Below are 17393 nucleotides of genomic sequence, written 5' to 3' on the forward strand. Positions count from 1 at the left end.
ATAAGAAACCCTTCATATACATAAATAAATCTTCAGAGCTGACTTCCACAGAAATTTTAGCTTTTTGGAGGAGGTGAAGTGAGAACTGGATAAAGTCCTTTTACAGGGATCCTAATAACTTTTCATATCTCCTTAGCTTACATGTAGGATTTAATTTTAGATTATTATATGTTTACCAGACTGTCTAGATTTCATAATTAGTAATATAGGTTCACAGGACAAGTTTCACAGAAGTTATCTAAATAAAAGAAAAACAATCATATCTCTGTATAATGAGTATATATTTATCCATAGATTCATCTAGTCAACAATACTTAACAAATTCCTACTGTGTATAAGACAATTTTCCTACCACTGCAGCAGAAAGATAAAATATGTACGCAAAGCACAGTAACGCAGTGTTGTGTGTGGTATAAGAGATTAAAACACTTCATGGGAGTTCAGAAGAGGGACAACAAAGGACTCATGACTAGGAAAGAACAGAGAAGATTAGGGAGCAGGAGAATGCCCTGGTCTCTGCTCTATTTGATGAAGCTTGAACTGATCAGTACAAGGATATTTAAAATGAAGAACTCGGAAGCAGGAAGACTTAAGCAGTGGTTTACAGAAGAGAAATTTTATGCTCAATAAAGAGGGGTAGCTGTAGAGATGAAAACTAGATTAGAGGGGAAAAAAAAGGCATCATAAAGGTTAAAGAAGCAGGCCTTAATAATGTTCAAACACTGAGTAATAATAAGAAAGAATCAAAAACAATCCAGTGTACTTGGTAGGAAGGACTCATAATTAGCAAAAACAGGAAAGGCAGAATAAAAGGAAAGTGTGGGAAACATGGAGAATTTGATGCATGCTGAAAATCTAGGTTGGTAAGAACTGTTTAAACATCATCTTCTGTCAAAAAGGTTCACTCCTGTCATCACTAGAGTTCTGTTAACATTAAAGCAATGAGGCTCTTACCTCATTTTTACCCCATAGGGGTTAACCTGTGTAAAAATTCCATCTTCAACACCCTAGAATAAATTTTCTGTTCAAGTAAATAGTGAGATAAGTAACTGATGATAGAAAAAAAGGACTACTATTCAAAATATATTTCAAGTACAGAAGGGTAAAAACACTCTTCACATCCCTCTTTGACCTGTGAGACCAATGGGTTTTAAGCCAAGAAATTTGGGTTGAGAGGTGTTATTGTTCAGTTGCTGAGTTTTGTCTGACTCTTTACAACTCCATGGACTGCAGCACGCCAGGCTTCCCTGTCCTTCACGATCTCCCTGAGTTTGCTCAAACTCATGTCCATTGAGTCAGTGATGCCATCCAGCCCTCATCCTCTGTTGTCCCCTTCGCCTCCTCCCTTCAATCTTTCCCAGAATCAGGGTCTTTCCCAATGAGTCAGATCTTCGCATCAGGTGACCAAAGTATTGGAACTTCACCTTCAGTTTCCTGGTAGCTCATAGGGTAAAGCGTCTGCCTGCAATGTGGGAGACCTAGGTTCGATCCCTGGGTTGGGAAGATCCCCTGGAGAAGGGAAAGGCTACCCATTCCAGTATTCTTGCCTGGAAAATTCCATGGATGGAGGAGCCCGGTAGGCTACAGTCCATGGGATCACAGAGTCGGACACAACTGAGCAACTTCAACTTCAGCATCAGTCCTTCCAATGAATATTCAGGGTTTGTTTCCTTTAAGGTTGAATGGTTTGATCTCCTTGCTGTCCAAGGGACTCTCAAGAGTCTTATCCAGCGCCACAGTTAGAAAGCATCAATTCTTTGGTGCTCAGCATTCTTTATGGTCCAACTCTCACATCCATACATGACTACTGGAAAAACCATAGCTTTGACTATAAGGATCTTTGTCAGCAAAATGATGTCTCTGCTTTCTAATACACTGTCTAGGTTTGTCATAGCTATTCTTCCAAGCAGCAAGTGTCTTTTAATTTCATAGCTGCAGTCACCATCCACATTGATTTTGGCGCTTATGAAAATGCAATCTGACACTGTTTCCACATTTTTCCATCTATTTGCCATGAAGTGATAGGACCAGATGCCATGATATTTGTTTTTTGAATGTTGTTTTAAGCCAGCTTTTTCACTCTCCACTTTCACCTTCATCAAGAGGCTCTTTAGTTCCTCTTCACTCTCTTCCATTAAAGTGGTATCATCTGCATATCTGAGGTTGTTGATATTTCTCCTGGGAGCCTTGATTCCAGCTTGTGCTTCATCCAGTACAGCATTTCTCATGATGTACTCTGCATTTAAGTTAAATAAGCAGGGTCACAATATACAGCCTTGATGTACTCCTTTCCCAATTTGAAGCTAGTCTGTTGTTCCATGTCCTGTTCTAACTGTTGCTTCTTCTCCTGCATATAGGTTTCTCAGGAGGCAGGTAATGTGGTCTGATATTTCCATCCCTTTAAGTAAGAATTTTCCACAGTGTTTTGTGATCCACATAGTCAAAGGCTTTAGCATTGTCAATGAAGCAGTAGATGGTTTTATTGGAATTTCCTTGCTTTTTCTATGATCCAGCATATGTTAGCAATTTGATCTCTGGTTACTCTGCCTTTTCTAGATCCAGCTTGTACATCTGGAAGTTCTTAGTTCACGTACTGCTGAAGCCTAGCTCAAAGGATTTTGAGCATAATCTTGCTGGCATGTGAAATGAGTGCAACTGTGCGGTAGTTTGAACATTCTTTGGCATTGCCTTTCTTTGGGATTGGAAAGAAAACTGACCTTTTCCAGTCCTGTGGCCACTGCTGAGTTTTCCAAATTTGCTGGCATAATGAGTGCAACATTTTAATAGCACCATCTTTTAGGATTTGAAATAGCTCAGCTGGAATTCCATCATCTCCACTAGGTTTGTTTGTAATAATGCTTCCTAAGGCCCACTTGACTTCACACTCCAGGGTATCTGACTCTAGGTGAGTGACTACACCACCATGGTTATCTGGGTCATTAAGAACTTTTTTGTACAGTTCTCTGTATTCTTGCCTTAGGCATGTACCAGTGTTTGATATGTGAGAGGATTATATTATAATTGCTTATTTTCATTGTATAAATAATACAGATTGAGTCAAGTGATATTAGAAAAGCAAGGAAACCCTTAAAATTTCTGTAGGTTTTCAATTCTGTGGCTTTTTAGTTCTCTCATTTGTTTCAGACCCATGTGTACAAAATCTTTTCTTTCCAAAAAATGAAGGAAGGTTGATTTGTATTTATCTACTGTCAGCTTGGGGCTTCCCAGGTGGTGCAGTGGTAAAGAATCTACCTGCCAATGCAGGAGATGCAGGAGATCTGGGTTTGATCCCTGTGTCAGGAAGATCCCCTGGAGGAGGAAATGGAAATCCACACAGGTATTCTTGCCTGGGAAATCCCATGGACAGTGGAATCTGGTGAGCTACAGTACATGGGTTCTCAAAGAGTTGGACACAACTGAGCACACATAAGTTGTGTTATGAGTTATGAGCTGAGCTACTGTTAATTTAGTTGCTATGTAGCTTAATAGTTATGAGTTGAGTTATGAATTACTGTTAGCTTAGCACTTTCTCTCTACCTGTGAGGATGTACCAGTTATAACAACAATTCAATCTAGATTTTAAAAGTAATTTTTCAATAGGATAAAAGATTAAAATGAAACTTCTATAACAGTAGTAAGAATCACTACTACAATGCTAAGAGAAAATGAGATGATAAACCCATTTTGTGAAACTGAGGAAGACCTTTGTATAGAAAAACTAGTATAGAAAGTCATTATCCATGAAATTTAAGACATATTGGTTCAAAAAGTACTGGATAAATAATACCATTTATAATTCATATGAGAATAGTGGGTCTAAATTTGGATTATTTTCCTATTTGACTGTGAGATATAACTGACCTTTAGATTAAATTTTCTAGTGTCAGTTTCCCATTAATAATAAATGTTCCAAACCAGCTCTCAAGTAGGTTTTCTCAACTTTTGATTTGGGATGTTATATGATCTTGATTATATACCAGTTTTTATTTAACCTTTATTTTTTTTTCCAAGTTTTTATTTTATTTTATTTTTTTAAATTTTATTTTATTTTTAAACTTTACATAATTGTATTAGTTTTGCCAAATATCAAAATGAATCCGCCACAGGTATACATGTGTTCCCCATCCTGAACCCTCCTCCCTCCTCCCTCCCCATTCCATCCCTCTGGGTCGTCCCAGTGCACCAGCCCCAAGCAACCAGTATCCTGCATCGAACCTTTTATTTAACCTTTAAATGAAATGTATATTCAAACAAAATCATTACTAAATTCCAATTTAAATTTTTGATTTAAATTAACTTTGGCTTAACAGAACTTTGAATACAGTTTTAAAAATCCTCAATTATTTATTGTTATTTAATTTCATTATTATTTTTATCAGTTATTAAATTCATGTCATCTTTATATTCATAAAAGTATTTCACATATTGAAAGTGAAATTGTTAGTCACTCAATTGTGTCTGACTCTATGTGACCCCATGGACTGTAACCCACCAGGGTCCTCTGTCTATGGGATTTTTCAGGCAAAAATACTGGAATGGGTCGCCATTCCCTTCTCCAGAGGATTGTCCCAATCCAGGGATAGAACCCTGGTCTCCTACATTGCAGGCAGATTCTTTACCATCTAAGCCCCAAGGCTGGTTCAAAGTCTGTCTATGTTGTTGCAAATAACAGGATTTCCTTCTCCTTCTACAAACTGTTTTAAATTTTTCAGTTGAATCAGAATTTACTTGCTTAAGTAAATCATTAATATATAAAATACTGTGCCAGACATTTCTCTTGAATGTATTCTTCTCGAAATTGAGGCTGATTTGCTGATGGATGGAGATGAAATAAAGAATGAAGAAGCCCTTGGAAGCCATGAAGTACAGAGAAACAACCTTAGTTTACCAATCAAAAACTATGAGTTCAACATCCAACTCTACCAACTTTACTAGTATAAGACTTCAAGATTGGGGAAGCTTATCTTTACATGCAATTTTAATGTTATTTAATGATATGACATATTGCCAAAAATGAGTGTCCTTTTGCTCCTCCTTCAATAGCCTATGCTATCCAGAGCAAGAGACATAATGATTTTTGCATTATTTCTGTCTCCTATTAATCTATTGATCTACAGTCTATTGATATACATGTCTATACAAATATAGCGATACACTGAGTATTTCTATCATATATATTTTTACGTATATATGTTTGTGTTATATGTGTATATATATATGTAAAATATGTGTGGAATACACAATTTAATATAGTTTTGACTCAGTTCAGTCCTGGCTTTAAATCTTGGTTCTAATTCTTACCTGCTATGTGACCTTGAACAAATTGATTAATCTTTCTGAATCTTAACTTTGTCATCTGTGAAAATGGACATGATGATACTTCTTTAAAAAGTTATTAGTAAAAGGAAAAAAATAATAAAAAAATAAAAATAAAAAGTTATTAGTAAAAATCAGCATAATCTTAGAGTTCACTTAACATACTAGCAATATTTTATGCTAGCTCTTATATATATATATACACACACACAAAATACGTCTTCCCAGGTAGTGCAGTGGTAAAGAGTCTGCTGACCAATGCAAGAGACACAGGAAGATGCTGGTTTGGTCCTTGGGTTGGGAACATCCCTTGGAAGAGGAAATGGCAACCCACCCCAGTGTTCTTGCCTAGGAAATCCCATTGAGAGAGGAACCTGGTGGGCTACAGTCCTTGGGGTTGCTAAGTGTCAGACACAATTGAGCAGCTGAGCATGCACACACACACACACACACACATACAATAATACAAAAAAAAAATCCACAATAAAAAGCCCAAATCTATTTTAGAAATAAACATCAATTTTATATCATAGCAACTGAAGAATTCCAATAAAATAAGCATTACATTTCTGTCAGTATCCACTGTGAAATCAAGCACAGATTAGGAGACTTTTGCAATATGATATACCTGTGGACTCTATACAATTAGCTAAATACCAAGCTTTAGAAAATTAAACCACCTTATTTGATAAACTGAAATTGGTAATCTCTCTCAGGTTGACATGGCTGTTTTCAGTGACTCAAAGTGAAACACAACCATTTGTATCTTTTTACTGTTGGTTTTACCTGTGGGCTAAAAACAAACAACAAGCAAACAACTATGATTCTCATTCAGCAGAGATAATAAACAACAGTTTAATATGCAATTCCCTTTGCTAGAAAACATTTCAGATGCGCCTTTCCTTCTAGGTTTGGTTAACTCTACTCATCCTTTTGGATTTGGCCTAAGTGTCATACCTGAAGGGAAGCCCTTGCTCGGGTTCCTAAAACTAAGTTATTTCCACAAAATTTATACTAGAGTCTATCTTATGGTGGTTGTTATTGTTCAGTCACTCAGTCATGTCTGATTCTTTGCAACCTCATGGACTGCAGCATGCCAGGCTTCCCTGTCCTTCACAATCTCCTGGAGCTTGCTCAAACTCATGTCCATTGAGTCGGTGTTGCCATTCAGCCATCTCGTCCTTTGTTGTCCCCTTCTCCTCCTGCCTTCAATCTTTCCCAGCATCAGGGTCTTTTCTAATGAGTTGGCACTTCACATCAGGTGCCCAAAGTATTGGAGCTTCAGCATCAGTCCTTCCAATGAATATTCAAGATTGAATTCCTTTAGGATTGTCTGGTTTGATCTCCTTGCAGTCCAAGGGACTCTCAAGAGTCTTCTTCAACACCACAGTTCAAAATCATCAATTCTTCACCCCCTCAGCCTTCTTTATAGTCCAACTCTCACATCCATAGATGGCTACTGGAAAAACCATAGCTTTGACTAGTTGGTAAGCATCCACCTGCAGTGCAATGCAGGAAAGCCCAGTTTGATTCCCGGGTCAGGAAAATCCGCTGGAGAAGGGATAGGCTACCCACTCCAGTATTCTTGGGCTTCCCTTGTGGCTCAGCTGGTAAAGAATCCACCTGCAATGCGGGAGACTGGGTTTGATCCCTGGGTTGGGAAGATCCCCTGGAGAAGGGAATGGTTACCCACTCCAGTATTCTGGCCTGGAGAATTCCATGGACTGGACTGTATAGTCCATGGGGTCACAAAGAGGTGGACACAACTGAGTGACTTTCACTTCACTTATGCTCTTTTATATTATATTCATATCATCTGCAAATAGAGACAATTTAATTTTCCCTCCTGTTCATACCTGATTGCTAGAAATTTCAGAACTATGAATAGGAATAATGTCTGTTCCTGGTCTTAAAAGATTTTGAACCTCTCACCATTGAGTATAATGTTAGCTGTGGGTTTGTCATATATGGTCTTCATTATGTTGAGAAGCATTTCTTCTATACACAATTTGTTATGATTTTTATCTTAAAGGGATGTTGAATTTTGTCAAGTACTTTTTCTGTATCTATTGAAATGATCATACTTTTTCTTTCATTCTATTTATGTGATGCATTATATTTTTTTATTTTCGTATGTTGAAACATTCTTGCATTCCAGAGATGACTCCCACTTGATCATGGTGGAGCTAGCTGGCCACCTTGGGCTCTCTTTTTCCCACTGGAGGAAACATAAGCCCAAGTGGGCCCTCCCAGTATTTTGCTGTGCTTTTCTAGGAGAGAAAGTGATGAGGTCAGAGTGTAGCCATTCATTTTAACCTTCTGATGCATTTCTTCTTGGTCTCTGTGGTCTGGGGCAGGGTAGTAGGAACAGGTTCACCCTCAACCCTGGGGTTTTCACAGTGGTGTCTTTTCTATGGATAGTTAGTAGTTTGTCTTCGTGTGAAGAGGACTGAAGCCAGAAACATCCTATATCACCATCATGATCCAGATAGATAGGTTTGTTTGTTTTTTTAACCACTAGTATTTGGCTTGACTGTTGCATGATATAATCTGAATCAAAACAAAAGTAAAGGTAGAAAATAGTTGATCAAAGTTCTTGGGCAGGAATTTAATTTTAATTACAATGGATGATCTTTAGCATTGAATTATCTAAGACAAATAGAGGCAGCTTCCACATAAACAGTAAATAAACATATTTGTGTAAAATCCAACTTGTTGCATTAACATACTCAAGTCTATTTGATGGAATGGTTTCCCAGCATGCAAATGTATCCATCAAATAGTGTTGCACCTCAATTAATGAACTGAATATGCTCTCCAGATGTGTAAGCAAATATAATAGTCAAAATAAAGAACCCTGAAGACAGACTGCCAGAGTTTGAACTTCATTATGCCACTTACTATGTGTGTGATTTCAAGAAAGTTAGTCCACATCTCCTTGCCTCACTTTTCCTCAACTCTAAAGTGAAGTTGATAAAAGTAATATCTACCTCAAAGGGTTATCAAGATAATTAGTTTATATATAGGGAACTTACAAAGTGTTTGAAATATACTAAGAATTAGCATTATTTCTTATTCTTAGTTACACATTTGAAATGAATTTTTTTATAAGAAAGATACTATTAGGTTGGTGCAAACATAATTGTGGTTTTTGCAATATTGAAATTTGCCATTCAATATTGGAATACATTCTTAATAAATATGGTTATGTTATACATCATTTTAATGCAAATTTATTGCCTTTTTTTGCTAATGATTTATCACTTGCTGTTTATATTTATTTTGGACTATGGAAATGATGTTAAAAAACAAGCAGTTTTCTTATTCAAGTTCAAAATGGTTCATAAAGCAGTGGAGACAACTTCTAACATCAACAATGCATGGGCCCAGGAACTACTAATAAATGTACAATGCAGTGGTGATTCAAGAAGTTTTGCAAAGGAGATGAGAGTCTTGAAGATAAGGAGCACAGTGGCCAGTCATTAGAAGTTGGCATGACAATTGAGAGCCATCACCAAAGCTAATCCTCTTGCAACCACATGAGAAGTTGCATAAGAACTCAGCGTTGACCATTCTATGTTCATTCAGCATTTGAAGCAAATTGGAAAGGTGAAAAAGCTTAATAGGTGAGTGCTTCATGAGCTGACCCAAAATTAAAAAAAAAAAACAAAAAAAAACACATCATTTTGAAGTGTCATTTTCTCTTATTCTATGCTAAAACAACAAACCATTTCTCAAGTGGATTGTGACATGTGACAAAGAGTAGATTTTATATAACCAGTGATGACCAGCTCAGTGGTTGGACCGAGAAGAAGCTCCAAAGCATTTCCCAAAGCCAAACGTGCATTAAGAAAAAGGTCATGGTCACTGTTTGGTGGTCTGCTGCCCATCTGATCCATCACAGCTTTCTGAATCCTGGTGAAATCATTACATCTGAAAAGTAGGCTCAGCAAATCAATGACATGCACTGAAAACCACAACACCTACAGCCGGCTTTATTCAACAGAAAGGGCCCAATTCTTTCCTGTAACAACACCCAACTGCATGTTGCACAATCAATGCTTCAAAAGTTGAACGAATTGGGCTGTGAGGTTTTGTTTCGTCTGCCATATTTACCTGACCTCTCACCAGCTAACTACCACTTCTTCAAGCATTTTGATAACCTTTTGCAGAGAAAACGTTTCCACAACCAGCAGGATGCAGAAAATGTTTTCCAAGTATTCATCAAGTGTCGAAGCACAGACTTTTATGCTACAGGAATAAACCAATTTATTTCTCATTGACAAAAATGTGTTTATTGTAATGGTTCCTATTTTGATTAATAAAGATGCGTTTGAGCCTAGTTATAATGATTTTAAATTCACAGTCCAAAACTGCAATCACTTTTGGACCAACCTAAGAAACATTTGTTTTCTAGTTCCATGGAAAATCGAAAACAAAACAAAACAAAAACATGGAAATCTTAAAATAAGGTATAAAGTGATTGTGGTTTCAATCGGTACATAAGAATGAATTTCTTTCCATCAATGTAACAAAATTTTAGGAAATGCAAAGCCTCTCTTATTGATGAAGAAGACAGCACATTGCCACCTATTTTAAATGGTTTCAGTTCAGTTCAGTTCAGTCACTCAGTTGTGTCTGACTCTTTGCGACCCCATGAATTGCAGCACTCCAGGCCTCCCAGACTCACGTCCATCGAGTCAGTGATGCCATCCAGCCATCTCATCCTCTGTCATCCCCTTCTCCTCCTGCCCCCAATCCCTCCCAGCATCAGAGTCTTTTCCAACGATTCAACTCTTCGCATGAGGTGGCCAAAGTACTGGAGTTTCAGCTTTAGCATCATTCCTTCCAAAGAACACCCAGGGCTGATCTCCTTCAGAATGGACTGATTGGATCTCCTTGCAGTCCAAGGGACTCACAAGAGTCTTCTCCAACACCACAGTTCAAAAGCATCAATTCTTCGGCGCTCAGCCTTCTTCACAGTCCAACTCTCACATCCATACATGACCACGGGAAAAACCATAGCCTTGACTAGATGAACCTTTGTTGGCAAAGTAATGTCTCTGCTTTTGAATATGCTATCTAGGTTGGTCATAACTTTCCTTCCAAGGAGTAAGCATCTTTCAATTTCATGGCTGCAGTCACCATCTGCAGTAATTTTGGAGCCCAAAAAAATAGTCTGACACTGTTTCCCCATCTATTTCCCATGAAGTGATGGGACCAGATGCCATGATCTTCATTTTCTGAATGTTGAGCTTTAAGCCAACTTGTTCACTCTCCACTTTCACTTTCATCAAGAGGCTTTTTAGTTCCTCTTCACTTTCTGCCATAAAGGTGGTGTCATCTGCATATCTGAGGTTATTGATATTTCTCCCGGCAATCTTGATTCCAGCTTGTGTTTCTTCCAGTCCAACGTTTCTCATGATGTACTCTGCATATAAGTTAAATAAACAGGGTGACAATATACAGCCTTGACATACGTCTTTTCCTATTTGGAACCAGTCTGTTGTTCCATGTCCAGTTCTAACTGTTGCTTCCTGACCTGCATACAAATTTCTCAAGAGGCAGGTCAGGTGGTCTGGTATTCCCATCTCTTTCAGAATTTTCCACAGTTTATTGTGATCCACACAGTCAAAGGCTTTGGCATAGTCAATAAAGCAGAAATAGATGGTTTTCTGGAACTCTCTTGCTTTTTCCATGATCCAGTGGATGTTGCCAATTTGATCTCTGGTTCCTCTGCCTTTTCTTAAACCAGCTTGAACATCAGGAAGTTCACAGTTCACATATTGCTGAAGCCTGGCTTGGAGAATTTTGAGCATTAGATCTGTGCTATCCAATATAGTAGGGTTCCCTGGTAGCTCAGACGGTAAAGCGTTTGCCTATGATGTGGGAGGCCCAGGTTCGATCCCTGGGTCGGGAAGATCCCCTGGAGAAGGAAATGGCAACCCACTCCAGTACTCTTGCCTGGAGAATCCCATGGGCTGAGGAGCCTGGTAGGCTGCAGTCCATGGGGTCACAAAGAGTCGGACACGACTGAGCGACTTCACTTCACTTTACTTCAACAACATGTGGGCTTTCCAGGTGGCTTAGTGGGTAAAGAATCCGTCTGCAGTGCAGGAGACACAGGAGACATGGGTTTGATTCCTGGGTCAATAAAATCCCCTGGAGGAGGACATGGCAACCCATCCCAGTGTTCTTGCCTTCCAGCCTGGCAGGCTACAGTCCACAGGTTCACAAAGATTTGGACACATCTGAAGCGACTGAGCACAACAACTTGTGGTATTGAACATTTGCAATATAACTAGTCAAAACTGAGATGTACTGTAAAGGTAAAATACACACTGGATTTTGAAGACTTTAGTGTAAAGGTAAAAGGAAGTTAAATAGCTTATTAATATTTTATATACATTAAAAATTTAAATAACATTTTGGACATATTGGGTTAAACATATTAATAAAATTAATCGCAACTGTTACTTTTTTACTTTTGTACGTGACTACTATAAAATTTTAAGTGACACATGGGCTTGCATTGTATTTCCGTTGAACAGCAGTGGCTCTAGATCCTTGTTATTCCAAGTGTGGTCTTTGGACCAACCACACCACTCAGGAAATTGTTAGCAATTCTGAGTCTCCAGGTTTTGTCTTAGGCCACTATAGTGCTTTCTGACATTTTACAAGATCTCTAGGTGATTCTTAAGCACATTACATTTTGAGAAGTGCTGCATTCATTAGCCTACTTGATTCATGTTGAGGTTTGACAGAAAACAACAAAATTCTATAAAGTAATTATCCTTCAATAAAAAATAAATTAATTAAAAAAATCCGTGGATAGAAGAACCTGCGGGCTACAGTCCATGGGGTGGCAAAGAGTCAGACATGACAGAGCACACATGAAATATGAGCTGATGACTTAGCACTTTCCATCTATATGTGAGTATGTATCAGTTACCACAACAATACAGTCTAGATGTATGGACTTCTAGTTGGTTTATGGTAAAGACTGTGCCTGCAATGCAGGAGACACAGGAAATGTGGGTTCAGTCCCTATGTTGGGAAGATCCCCTGGAGGAGAAAATGGCAACCCACTCCAGCACTCTTGCCTGTGAAATCCCATGGACAGAGGAACCTGGCAGACTACAGCCCATAGGATCACAAAGTTTCAAACATGACTGAACATGCACACAGATGCAGTTTATATTTATAGAATGATCTAACTAGAAATCAAGTATCCTGAATTTGCCTTTTTCATGCTTTCTCCTTGGTCCTAATTTGTGATTTTTCCATAGTTGAGGACAGAAGCTGGATGGGTGTTCAATAATAGTTTGCTACTGTTTACCAAGGGGGGCATTTTTAGTAAGCCAGTGGGACTGGAGTGGTTTGGTATAGGGGATCTTCCAATAAATCTGACCCTCTGGCACTAAACCAAGAACATAATTACTTCAGCCATGTATTGTTATGAGAGAAAGTAGCTAAGGTCATTCAAGTTCCTGCTGCTGCTGCTTCTGCTAAGTCACTTCAGTCGTGTCCGACTCTGTGCAACCCCATAGATGGCAGCCCACCAGGCTCCCCCGTCCCTGGGATTCTATTCAAGTTCCTATAGACAGCCAATTATACTTAAATAGTCTAATATACTTTTTACTCATATAAAATGAGTCAAACATCTCATTACATATTCCTCCACAGTAAGGGTAGTGACAGCTTTTATTTGTTTGAGATAATCAAGAAAAATGCCTAATGAGGTAAGAATTTTACTGTATAATTGAAAGTTCAAGGAATACAATAGGAAAATTCAAGGAAATTCAACAGTATGAATGCAAAGTAGAGAATTAAAACCTGGATGTACTTCCAGCATCAACACTTGAGGAAGAAAGCTATGTAAGATTTTTTTTTATTAAAATGAGTGTTAAATTAGGAAATGTGAAGGCTGAAAGGAAAGTAGAAGAATTATTTTATAAGTTGTATATCTGACAATCTTAGGAATATACTACCCAATTAAATCTGCCTAGGAATAGAGCAAGCTTGGCTGGAGAGACAAGGTATTTCAGTAAAGTACTGGAGGTAATTAATAATGTCAAATTTAGCAAAGAGGACAGATACTGATAAAAAAAAATTTCTTTAATACCATTCAAACTCCATGATGTAATTAGAGGCTGCCAACTTCCATTTGGTCTGGCATAGTATCTTGGCTCTCAAAACTAAACTTTATTATGGAATTAATTTTTGATAAAAATAGCCATTAAGGCCATGAATACTGTATGATTAATGTACCATATGATTGTATGAACTGTATCATTGCCAGAGTAAATGTATCATGTAATTGCATGAATAAGTGTAAAATTATACTATTAAATATGAGTCTCTGTTCACTGTAACTGATCTTTATGTGGATAGAAATGAGTCAGCACATACCATGGGGTCATTCCAGGCTAAAAATCAATGCTCCCCTCTCATATTTCTAATTAATTCAGTTCTCTTATTTACCTCATCCTATGCCTAGGGTGCCAGATTTAGCAAATAAATACAGAAGACCCAGTTAAATCTGAATTTCAGATAATAATATTTTAGCATTAGTATGTTATGTGCAATGGTACTTATTGTTTATCTGAAATTCAAATATAACTGGGTGTCCTGCATTTTTTCCTGCAATCTTAGTACTGTCTTATTGTTTTCAGGACATTATCATGTACTTGGCCCTCTCCAAATCATTCTTTCCTACACTTTTATAATCATAGTCAAAATGTGAAACACTGAATTTACCTATTGGTTAACAATGAAAAACTTTTCTGAAAGAGGCACATGAAATAAAGATGCTAACAGACTTGTCCTCACTAGCAACATGGAAATCCTTATCTGTACAGTTCTTTTCAAAGTATAGCATTTTAGGTAGAGGTAGCGAAAGCCGAGTATATAAATTTTCAATCAACCAGAGAGCTACCTATTAAAGGACGGGGTCATTTTATTAACCAATTTCAGCCTCTCTTTTTTTCTTGCTTTTTTACACCATTTTTTGTTTAATTTAGTCTCTTTCTGTGACATAATATTATCCTAAAAATATTACCACTAGGTCATGAGCAATTTTTTTCACTTAACTGTTCTTTTATAACCAAACAATTTTTTAAACCTTCTTTCTTCCTGTGCCTTATCAAGTCATTCTCATCAGAGCCTGTGAATGCACAGACACCTGCATGAGTGTGCATGTGGACACACACACATACAGTGTCTCTCCCAGTCACTTTTAGTTTTTGCTCTCTAAAGAGGACTATTGTCAGGGGACAGTTCTTTCATAGTTTCCCTTTGACTAAAGCTGGACTATTTTTTTGTTGCAAAATAATAGATTTGAGAATGTTTTCTTTGCCATGGGCTGACATATTAAAGGTTTCTGCTATCTATCAAGGGACTTGTTATAAATAAGGGGTGAGGGAGATGCTATCATTCTGCTTCTTATATTGAATTTGTTCTATCAAAGGGGCCTGTGGATTTTTTAAACAATCATTGTCACTTCCTTTGTCTCTTCCTATTTCTCACACTGCTGTGCTTTTTCTGGCAGAGCTCTTTAATGTCCTTAGAAATAACCACTTTGAGACTGGCCTGGAAACTGACATAACAAAAAAAAAAATCAATAGCGTTTTCTAAAGATTAAGATCTTACTATCTGCCATTAAAATGGGTTCTCTACACTCTGGCTCTAGAGATTTCTTTATATAAATGTGTGATTGAAGTGATACACAACTATGATAGAGTTGAAAATTAGTGTGGGGAAGAGGTACCAAAATAAAAATTGTACCAAACTATATGTAGGAAGATGTCTGAGGCAACATTCTTCATTATAAAATTCAAAATTCTTCAAGTGTATTTAACATTTTGTGCATATTCTTCCTTAGCTTTGAAATAGTGTATACTACCAAATCATTATCCCAGGTATGCCCCCACACTATTACCTATTGAAGGTTGTAGTGAATTTCTCAGTCTTGGATGTTTAGACATCGTCTTGGATGACTTCAGTATTCATGTGTTTGTAGTGCTTCAGAACAGCCCTCCTCAAGATGTACTACTGTGCCATGTGAATTTTTCTGAGCAAAAGGCAGTTGAGACCATGCAGGCTTATGAAAGACTACTGCTTACCAACCTAGAATAATTTAAATGGGGGATTTTTTTTCCCAGAAAATAATTTCTGGTGACACACTTTATCTAAATGGCTCAATCTGTATGGCATGGCAAACATCTAAGTACCCAACATCTGTTCTGAGAATGATCCTTCTGTCCTTGAGGCCCCCAAATTCCTCCTTCCTTACCACAGGGTAGTATGTATATCTAATTTTTCCATTCTATCTCTGAGTCTGTCTTATATGTGGAGTCTCTGACCTTCTTATGTATGTGGGGTTACCATATGTATAAAATTAGATTTGATTTTTCCTGTTAATCTGTATAATGTCAGTTTAATTCCTAGACAGCCAGAAGATCTTTGAAAGGTAGAGGAAAGTTTTCTTCTACCTCGACATCTTTGTCCATGGCCTTTAGGGTGCTTACTGTTCTTATTAATGATTTTCTTTTTGTAATCAGTTTTATCCAGTAAACACAACAGAATGCAAATGACATGTTTCATAGGTATATCTATCTGTCAATGTCCAAATTGTAAGTTCTCTCTACCAGCCATCCATCCTTTCTTCTACCATTATTTCTATAAATCTTTTAACTTTTTTGCCCCTCACCAAATACTTCTTTGTACATTCTTCCAAAGCATCATTTAATATTTTTGCTAATGAGCAACTATAGGTGAAATATGAGCTGGTGAACGTGCCTTGAAGAAGACAGCATATATCCATTTATATGAAGTAGTAAGTTTATTTTTTATTTCTGAAAGGACTTATGCTAGTTTTACTCAATGCACTATTCCAAATACAGAGGAGCAGAGATAATGACAAGATAATTCTATTATGTCAACATTGCCTTGTACTCATTCAGCTAATTCAAGATCTTACAGAAGACATTTTGTTACATGCTGACTTTGTCAATCTTTCATAAAATAGCCATTCATGCAGTTAGAGTAACAACCTTCTGAGAGATCAGGGGAAATAAAAAGATTGGCTGAGGAAACACTTAATCCAAACATTAAAAAAAAAAAGCATCTCTTTGCTAATCTATGGTCTTGGAAAATAATCTCTAAGAATAAAATTAATTCCCAGCACCTACTTCTGCAGTCAAGCACAAACATAAAGACTATTGTGATAATTTTGACTGGAGAGCTTAAATGAAAATCTATTTAAGGAAACAATTAGTGAAACAAGTTTTTCAGTTTCATTGATGTAATCACATTTTTGTGCCTGTTGACTCTCCAAGCAGTTATTGGGATATTAATGGGACATAAGTTCAGTGATGGAATTCCACAACTGTTGGAGCTGTGGCACTCTGTGCACTTGATTTCATGACAATTCTTCCAAAATGTACAGTATGTTGCACAGTTCACTGTCAAGTTATATCTGTTCCATGAGTCAGGGAAAGTATTCATGAACTCTTTAGAGAGCTAAGGAAAATATATTCACTTAAAACGCAGAGTAGCACAATATATTTTATAAATTATTTTTCTTTGTAAATTTTAGGATAATCTTTAAGATGTCTATCAGAGGGTGGTCCTAAGATGGCGGAGGAATAGGACGGGGAGACCACTTTCTCCCCCACAAATTCATCAAAAGAACATTTGAACGCTGAGTAAATTCCACAAAACAACGTCTGAATGCCGGCAGAGGACATCATGCACCCAGAAAAGCAGCCCATTGTCTTCGAAAGGAGGTAGGAAAAAATATAAAAGTCAAAAGGAGAGACGAAAGAGGTAGGGACGGCGCTCGTCCTGGGAAGGGAGTCTTAAAAAAGAGAGAAGTTTCCAAACACCAGGAAACACTCTCACTGCCGAGTCTGTGGTGAGCCTTGGAACCACAGAGGGCAACATAACCAGGAGGAAAAATAAATAAATAACTAAAACCACAGATTATGTGCCCAATGGTAACTCCCCCAGCAGAGAAGCAGCACAAATGCCTGCATCTGCCACTAGTAAGCAGGGGCTGGGCAGGGAGGCGCAGG

General features: G+C 37.6%; 1 long non-coding RNA gene across 1 annotated transcript in view; it reads left to right on the plus strand.

Annotated features, from left to right (window-relative positions):
• The window catches only part of LOC123331878, a 95019-nt gene that overhangs the window by 66591 nt on the left and 11035 nt on the right, over positions 1 to 17393 (plus strand). The window contains exon 2 of the long non-coding RNA XR_006548680.2: positions 16916 to 17105. This is a non-coding gene — a long non-coding RNA (uncharacterized LOC123331878). The remainder of the gene's footprint in view (positions 1 to 16915; positions 17106 to 17393) is intronic.

The sequence above is a fragment of the Bubalus bubalis genome, chromosome X, assembly GCF_019923935.1.
Source record: "Bubalus bubalis isolate 160015118507 breed Murrah chromosome X, NDDB_SH_1, whole genome shotgun sequence".
NCBI lineage: Eukaryota > Metazoa > Chordata > Mammalia > Artiodactyla > Bovidae > Bubalus > Bubalus bubalis.